The 9,016-nt window shown below is 40.9% G+C and overlaps 1 long non-coding RNA gene across 1 annotated transcript; it reads right to left on the reverse strand.

Moving 5' to 3' along the window:
• Nucleotides 1-1,665: 1,665 nt before the first annotated feature.
• LOC136758235 (uncharacterized) lies at nt 1,666-4,100 on the reverse strand. Its single transcript, XR_010819928.1, has 3 exons — nt 3,927-4,100; nt 2,246-2,337; nt 1,666-2,093 (listed from the first exon to the last, which is right to left on the reverse strand). It is a non-coding gene; the product is annotated as an uncharacterized LOC136758235 (long non-coding RNA).
• Between the last annotated feature and the right edge of the window lie 4,916 nt (nt 4,101-9,016).

The raw sequence follows: 9,016 nt of genomic DNA on the forward strand, positions 1-9,016 counted from the left end.
ATTATCCAAGTCCCTCTGAATAGCCTGTGCTGCCGAGATTGTATCTGCTGAGCCACCTATTTTAGTATCATCTGCAAATTTGACAAGTTTGCTAACTATCCCAGAGTCCAGATCATTAATATAGATTAGAAAAAACAAAGGCCCTTTAATTCAACCATGCATGTCACTCCCTCAATCCAAACAAAACAAGGTTTGTACAGGATTTAATAAAGATCTTAACAACCAAGCTTAATAAAATTATGATTGCCTTTAGCAAAAGGAGACGTCTCTCTCCCTCCCACCTGCTAAGAGCATTATGAAAAAGACAGATGCCCTAAATAGGGCCCTAAATATTAGTACTAACAAGAACCCAGCATTTTCCAAAGTGCATAGTGTTTGGATAATATACCTGCGATACAAACTTCACAAACCCTGCAAAAATCATTGACATTCACCTCTGCTAACAAGGGGGCAGTAGTAGTTTTCATTCAGCTTCACACGTCCCTCTTGATTTCTGCATAATCTTGTCTCGCAGCCGCAGTTCGCCTCCCGCAGCAGCTGTGCTGGGTTGTGCGATTTTGCACAGATTTCTGTGGGCGGGGCTTAGTGGCATCATGCAGCAACGGTCCAAGAACACGCATCCCTGAATCTCTGTGCTTCTCAGTGCGACCCTGGTTCTGGAATGAATGCACCTCAGCCATATATGGACATATATGCCACATATATGACAGTAGCGCATATATGCTTGATTTCTCTATACATACATTATATATATGAGAGAGAGAGAGAGATGATAGTAGAGCCTATATGCTCTCTACTGTCCATATTCTCCTCCTCACTCACCTCAGCCAAGAAGTCTTACTTCCAATCACTCTTCAAATCCACAGTCAAGAACCCCTGCAAACTCTTCTCCCCCTCATCTCTCACTGCTGATGATTTCACCTCCTTCTTCTCCAAGATTGCAGACATCCGCAGGCTCTTCAACAATCCCCCCTTCACTCCTATCACACCCAAACCTCCCACCGATCAAGCTTCCTTTTCTTCATTCTCACCTCTCTCAGATGCTGAAGTTTCTGCTCTCCTCCTACGTCACAAACCTACAACATGTGCCCTGGACCCTCTCCCTTCTTGCCTCCTCCAAGCGTCCGCTCCTGATCTTCTCCCCTTCATCTCCTCCCTCCTCAACTCCTCACTCCTCTATGGCTGTCATTGCACTCCTCAAGAAACCAACCCTTGATGCCACCTCTCCTCAGAACTACCGCCCTGTCTCCCTACTCCCCTTCCTCTCAAAGACTCTCGAGCGGGCGGTCCACCTTTCTGTCCCAACACTCACTGCTTGATCCTCTGCAATCCGGCTTCCGCACAGCTCACTCCACTGAGACGGCTCTCCTGGCAGTCACCAACTCCCTCAGCTGTGCTTGGGTGGCCTGCCTCTCCTCAGTCCTCATCCTCCTTGACCTCTCTGCAGCATTTGACACCGTTGATCACTCCATCCTCCTCTCCTGCCTCGCTGACCTTGGAATCTCTGGGACTGCTCTCACCCAAGATCCTGCGCTCTCCTACACCCAGCACATCACCACGCTGATACGCACCTGCAGATTCTTCCTGAGCAACATACACCGGATCCATCCCTTCCTCACCAACTACTCGACTCAGCTGCTCATCCAGTCACTGGGATCACTGCAGGATCGCCATCATTGTATAGTAATTACTTTAACATAGCACTGTATGTGAAAATACCTACTGTATTACCTGTGTAAGCATGTCAAAAGCTTGCATTGAAAACAATTAGAAGTACAACTATTTATCATCATTCTAAAGTCTTAGTCAGTTATAAAAGCAGCGTAGGAAACCGCAAAGAGGAAGTAGTAAAGCACTACAATTTAATTAGGTCCTAGTTCTTGCCCGACAATAACTATGTAAACAAGTTAACCCACATCAAAAAAAGATGAAACACCGAAGACTTGCAGCCCTGCGATGTGATCTTCCCTCCAAGTCAATGCATTTGGCACGAAGGCTGGTCACTTCCTTTGGCATACTGCTCTCCAGCAAAAGTACAGAAGATGAGCACTCCGTTGCAGCATTCTCCAGGGCTCCAAGACCGTCCTGAGCATCTGTGGAAGTTTCCAAAGCAGCAATGGATGAATGTCGCCGTCCGTGAGGAGCTGCAATCTCCTCTCGCAGAAAAAGAGGCCAGTGTATCCATTTTTAAATGGAGTCCTTCTTCCATGGATTTTATGGCCACCATAATAGTCGTACTACTCACCTTGTACAGTTCAGGTTCTCCGCCGTTCGATCCACTCGTTGCAGGACTTTGGTAGTAACAGAGGGTGAGGGCACACAGGCCTTTGCACGGTCCTGGCATTGCAATAGGTGAAATAATGACTAATGGCAGTAAATCAACTGCCAAAATAAAAAAAAGGGTAGGATTATAAAAAAAAAAAAAAAAAAATCCAATAGAAGGATGTGGTTTGCCAAGCTTGAGAAAATTGCATCCTCACTTACCGGCACCCGCCTTTTTAATTCTAAATTTGTTTATTTTATTGGTATATTTTGTGAATGCACATCACTACAAAACAACTGTTCACTTTCAAGACTTAAATGGTTTATTTAATGTACGCCATTGCATTTCTGTGGAGTCCTGTGCTTTAAAGCAACTTTCACAGTTTAACTGCACTAAAGGACTAGGACTAGGCTCAGCCCCAGCTCCCTAATTTAGTAGTAATCACAAATGTAACCAATGCAATGACAGACAGTTAGCCAAACTATGCACAGATGCCATCATGTTTTATTATACTGTAACAAATCCAGGGTTCCCTTGTATAGCAGTGGATAAAGGAGAGGAAGCAGGGTTCAACCTTGGACAGCTCTTTGGTCTTGGCCATGGTGGAGAGTTTGGAATCTGATTGATTGATTGCTTCTGTGGACAGGTGTCTTTTATACAGGTAACGAGCTGAGATTAGGAGCACTCCCTTTAAGAGAGTGCTCCTAATCTCAGCTCGTTACCTGTAGAAAAGACACCTGGGTGCCAGAAATCTTGCTGATTGATAGGGGATCAAATACTTATTTCCCTCATTAACATGCAAATCAATTTATAACTTTTTTGAAATGTGTTTTTCTGGATTTTTTTGTTGTTATTCGGTCTCTCACTGTTAAAATACACCTACCATTACAATTATAGACTGATCATTTCTTTGTCAGTGAGCAAACATACAAAATCAGCAGGGGATCAAATACTTTTTTCCCTCACTGTATATCTGTAGGTGTTCTATAGCTCCACAATACATTGTATAAAGCCTAAAATAAATGCAATAGAGTAAAATGTAGTACTTAATTTAACACCTCCCCTTTATCTATAGATACTATGTGAGCAAGTTATGCGTCTCTAATTTTTCCCCAATTAATAAAAACGAAATACAATACAGAAACTTAAGTTTTAACTTCCATTGAAACATGTCTGTCCCCCATTGATCTGCCTCTGACTTCCAACCACTTTCTATGACAACATTGTAAAAGCGGACAGTCTGCATCTTCATCATCATTGGTATTTTGTGGGTTCGAACCGTGATGCGATTTTTTTTTTAAGATTATATAACAAATATTTAATTTCATGGAGTTTCAGAGTGTGGAGGACTATCCCTATTGAAATTTAAAATAGAGAAAATAAATGATTAAACAAATGCATTGACATTAGGCCCATCTATTCATTTATTTCAACATTTATTATTCATTAGTTTCAACATGTATACATTAATTTCCTTTTTGTCTCTTTGCTAGTCACATTTCTCAGTGCGCTTCAAAATTTCGTAGCGTCTCTTGCATTTATTTTTCAATGTGACAAAACATTGAACTCCGTCAATCAGAGCTAGTGGGCGGTAGCCAGTGCGCTTATGGGCTAATCCAATGCACAATCAGTTCATGCTCACGTTCATAATCTTCATATTCACCTTGATTTTGGCACTGATCACCCTCCATATTATACTGCGTGTCGCTCACTGCGGTGTGTCCGGTCCGGCCGCGGGTTCGAGTCCATCTTTGATCAGGAAAAGAAAGCCAATGCGCTAATGGAGGGAGAGGGAGAGGATTGGAGCGCGTATCCGGCGCACTGATTGGCTCCTGCAGCGCTGCTCATTATGCTACAGTGGGATTGGTCACAAGTATCTAGCAAACCTGCGCACTTCAGTACAGGAACAGAGGATTTGTACTTCGTTACTTTACACCCCTGGGAACCGGGCACCCCTATTTCATTGCCCCGTGACTGGCTCCTCCAATCACAGTGTTGCCCGGCGGGGCTAACCCTTAACCCCAGAACCACCCCACATATACATGCTCATGCCCCCCCAGTCCCAGATCGCTACAATAATGTAGTCTCTGCAAATTAAAAACACCACAAAATGTCGGATACATAAATGTACCAGCAAGAAACACAATAAGGAATTTGGAAGCTAAATATATAAAAGCTAGTCTAAAATTACCTTCAATAAAACAGAGTACTAAAACTAATAAAAACCCTACCCAAAATAAGAAATTAGGAATAAATAAAACCCAACCTCCTTATTAGTTCAATTTCCTCATCTCAAATACAAATAGCAGCGACCAATAATTGTACAGTGTCTTTTATCCGTTCACAGGAAAGTGCAATAGCGCAAGATGAATCCCAAGAAACGTTCATATCATCAAGTCTCAGATTGCTCAAGCCCAGGCGTGCTCATTCCCTATATTTCTCCTTTTTACCCACAGGCACAAATCCGCACCGCACGGACCATAGAGAGCAGAAGCAAATAACAGTTTCTACACCCCAGCGCAGGGACCCTTCTCCATCCAGGTAAACAGCAAGAGGGAAATAAATGTCCAAAAAGTCTCAATAAAGAAGATTTAATATCTACTTTGTGTGTGCCTCTTTTCTTTAAACCATTCCCTTTTTCAAGAACGAAGGCAGAATACTTAACGCTCTGTAGACATCTGTCGTCTCCAGCAATTAAGTCTCCTTCTCCTTCGGCAAGGTCCAGTCTCCAATGACTTCCTTTGTAATCCCTTGTCCCTTGTCGGGGAGCTCTTCGCCGTCCTGCCTATCTTTCACCACCTCTGCTGTCTAGTTCCCTCCAGCCCTTCGCCTTGATTTGGCTGTCGGTCAGGCTATTACTACACCCTCTCCTCTCCTCTCCTCTCCTCTCCTCTCCTCTCCTCTCCTCTCCTCTCCTCTCCTCTCCTCCCCTCCCCTCCCCTCCCCTCTCCTCTCCTCTCCTCTCCTCTCCTCTCCTCTCCTCTCCTCTCCTCTCCTCTCCTCTCCTCTCCTCTCCTCTCCATGTGCTCAGTCAGTAGGTTGGCTGCTGAATTCCCATATCTCTGTAGTTAAATACTGACAGCGCAGGTGAAGGCAATCAACGGGACGATGAGCAGGTAAGGCCAGGTGAGATTAACCAGCGGCGTGCGCTTGCCAATGAAAGCAATCAAACAATAAGTAAACCAATAAACCAACAGAAAAGTAAATACAAGTAAAAGAACACACTTCATAAGTAAAAAGACAACCGTGATGAACCGAAACAGTGCACACATCTGATTAAATAAATAATAATAGATCAATTAAGAATGACTGATTAACTGCACCTCACGCCGTGACATAAACACCAGAAAGAAAAGTCTGGAATTATTTGTACTGGTATGTTTTTACACACTTCCTAATTAGAGATAATTAATTCCTAATTAGATAAAATATATTCAAACTGTGTAAAAATTATTTCATGTTCCTGCGAGATTTGAGCACAGAGGCAGGGGTTTTCAAACCGGTCCTGGAGTACCCCCTGCCCTGCTGGTTTTTGTAAGCCCTGGCTTATCTAACAAAGATCTGGTCTTATACTTCTTGTGAAGAACGTTAAAAAAACACTGTTGTAACTTAAAAAAATACTTTTACAGAAGATACAAAAAACTTGCGATAGGTGAGCAACTAATCATAGGAAAACAAGTGGGTCAACATAGTTGAAACTACTAGGCCTATAGTCAAACTTCCTTTACTTTGCATCTGTGTATGTAGTTAAGTACTGAAACTTTTTTTAGAGATTTTGCATTCTCCTGTGTTATGTCTGAATTATTTATATTTGAAGGGTTTTGCCTGTCCTTTAATATCCTCTCTCGATGAAATGTAATTTAATTTAAAAAATTGTAAATTAACTGGCAGTGCTGCCATGTTGGTTTCATGTCAGTTTCTATAGCAATGGATACCTTTTCCCCATTTAAGCCTGGTGTAGGGTATACTTAAAAAATGACCTAAATTTCATACCAAATTGATTTAAATATGTATTAAGACCTACACCAGGCTTAAATGGGGAAAAGGTATCCATTGCTATAGAAACTGACATGAAACCAACATGGCAGCACTGCCAGTTAATTTACATTTTGTTATTAATGGTTATTTGTTTATTTAATTAGTTCAATACCTGGGATTTATTCTACCAATGCGTTTGTGAAATTTTCAACATAGCACCAGCTGTTTGAAAGGAATAATGAATTGCAAGGCCATGTGGGATTAAACACAGTGTCTGGGGCTCTATAGGTAGCTCCTTATTGAGCCATATTAACAGGTCCCTCTCTAAACAAGTAACTAATATAAAAAGACACACACACACACACACACACACACACACTAAAACAGCAAGCAAGCCAAACTCCACAATCCTCTATTCACACTCCCCACCTGCCTTCCCAACCACAAAGGGAAACAATCAGGGTGTCCTGCAGGACAGGTGCTTCCCCTGCATGTGGGAGATGTAGTGCCAGACAGGGCAGCAGTCTCTTGCCCAGCCCAGCACTGTGACTGTTACGCTCCACACTCAGATAGTATGACTCTGGAGGGGGAATCGGCCACACACACACACACACACACACTCACACACACACACTGGGGTAGGGAATGACTATGAAATGGCCAGTGTTCTACTGAATGTACCAAGCAACAAAGATAAGGTTTCCCAACATTCATATATAACAATGGATAGGGAGCTTAGGGAGTGGATTCCCTACCCAATTTAACATTTGATAAGAATGTCAGCAAACACTTTGAACCTGGTATTTCACATAGCATTATGATCTGCATGATTAATTATTTACGTGCTTTCTTTCTCTGTCCCAGCTCCCTACCAGAGTACAAACCTACAGACCATTTTTATTTTGCATTATTAACATCCTTATAACTTATAACATTTAGAAATATTAAATCCACCACAAGAAGTACCTCAGGATAATAGTTTATAGACCATTGAAATGTTAAAAGTCAGGATGTTAGAATATTAATAATGCAAAAGAAAAATGATATAAATACTTAATTAACTATAGTAACAACATGCCAGGTAAATGCTATGCTAATAGGAAATCTGTGGAAACAATATATATTCCAATTGTCTTAGATTTAAATTCAACCTTGTTTAATTTTTACCTCTGATGTTAAACTTGTATTATTGTGTCTAGGGGGTGAAGGTCATGTTTAAATTGCAAACCATAGTCCATTCTTATTCATAGAACAAATCACATTCATGCCTAGAAGTTGAAATAGCAGTGGAAAACATACCTATCATCTATGGTCATGTTTTGATAAGGTTTGAAAAGTAAAATGTTACTGAAATACATTGATAACTTTGTTTAAGCACTATGGATTAGCTTTATTTGGAATACTTCAAGCTTATCTAATGTACACCTGTTGTTAACTTAAAAGACATTTAATGGGAATTTAAAATTAAATCAACAAATACCAACTGGTACATATGCAGTGGGTGGAATAAATTAATGTAATGTTCCATGTCAGTTTTGCCCGAGGGGAGCAGGTTGGTTAATGGAATGGAGTGTGTGGTGCTTAGTCCAAGCTGCATTAGAACAGTATATGCATATGCATATAACAGCATAATGCAGTATAACTGTCTTGTTGCTGTGCTCAGTCTTGCCATGGTGTATGACTTTTGACAGTAAACTGTCTTCAGCAACCTCACCTTGTTAGCTGAGTTTCGCTGTTCCTCACCCAGTTTTATTCCTCCTACACAGCTGTTTCTGTTTCAGTTAATGATTTTGTTTCAACCTACATATTCAATTGATGATCATTAGCACCTATTTGGTATAATTGTTAAATCACACACCTGACTATATGCCTACAAAATCCCTGACTTTGTGCAAGTGTACCTAGAAGAATCAATGCTGTTTTGAAGGCAAAGGGTGGTCACAGCAAATATGGATTTGATGTAGATTGTTCACTCACTTTGCATTAAGTTAATTGATCAATATAGTCTATTAAGCCTATTCATCTATTTTTTCACACCTGCCTAAAACTTTTGCATAGTACTGTATTTTCAATATTAAAATGGAGACAAGTGGTGGCACAAAAGAAACATGTAAACAGCACAAAATGTCTTCATTATAAAGAAAATAATATTGCTGTTGTCTGAGGACTCTGTTTGTTCTGTTTTATCAAGAGCCGAGGACTCCCTGGCCACAAATTGTAAGCTTAACTGAGCAATACAATATATGTGATAAATGAATGACAGATCTGCGTCTCTATGGCCTTTACCGTCATTAAACACAGTGCAAAGGAAGGAAATGGAGCACACCAAATAAAAGCCGATTCACATATTTTGATTATATTTACATTGTTCTTGGTCACAAACAGGTCAACTTTTCCATAGTGGAAAAGGTACAATAAAATAATCCATGACAGCATCAGATTTTTTTTTCTTAGTCACACCATAGAAACCAGCCATCTGGGAAAACAACACTCAAAACAATACTTGAGTACAAATCTATACACATTTAAATTATGTTTTTGATCATTTCATGCCTATTTACAATGGACCTTTCGTTGCCTTGCCACCTCCCCTGGCACAGTTCAAAAAAGTTCAAAAGCTAATGGAATTTCTTGAAGTGTGAGAGTTGCCAATATTGGGATATGTGTCACTCAGGCATAAGTTGCAACTTGTCTGGTTGGCAACAGCCTGGAACTTTAATCTCATTCATGACTGGTGTAGCATTCAGATCATTGGGGTACTCAGGGTATAGCATA

The sequence above is a fragment of the Amia ocellicauda genome, chromosome 9 (assembly GCF_036373705.1).
Source record: "Amia ocellicauda isolate fAmiCal2 chromosome 9, fAmiCal2.hap1, whole genome shotgun sequence".
In the NCBI taxonomy this organism is placed as follows: Eukaryota; Metazoa; Chordata; class Actinopteri; order Amiiformes; family Amiidae; genus Amia; species Amia ocellicauda.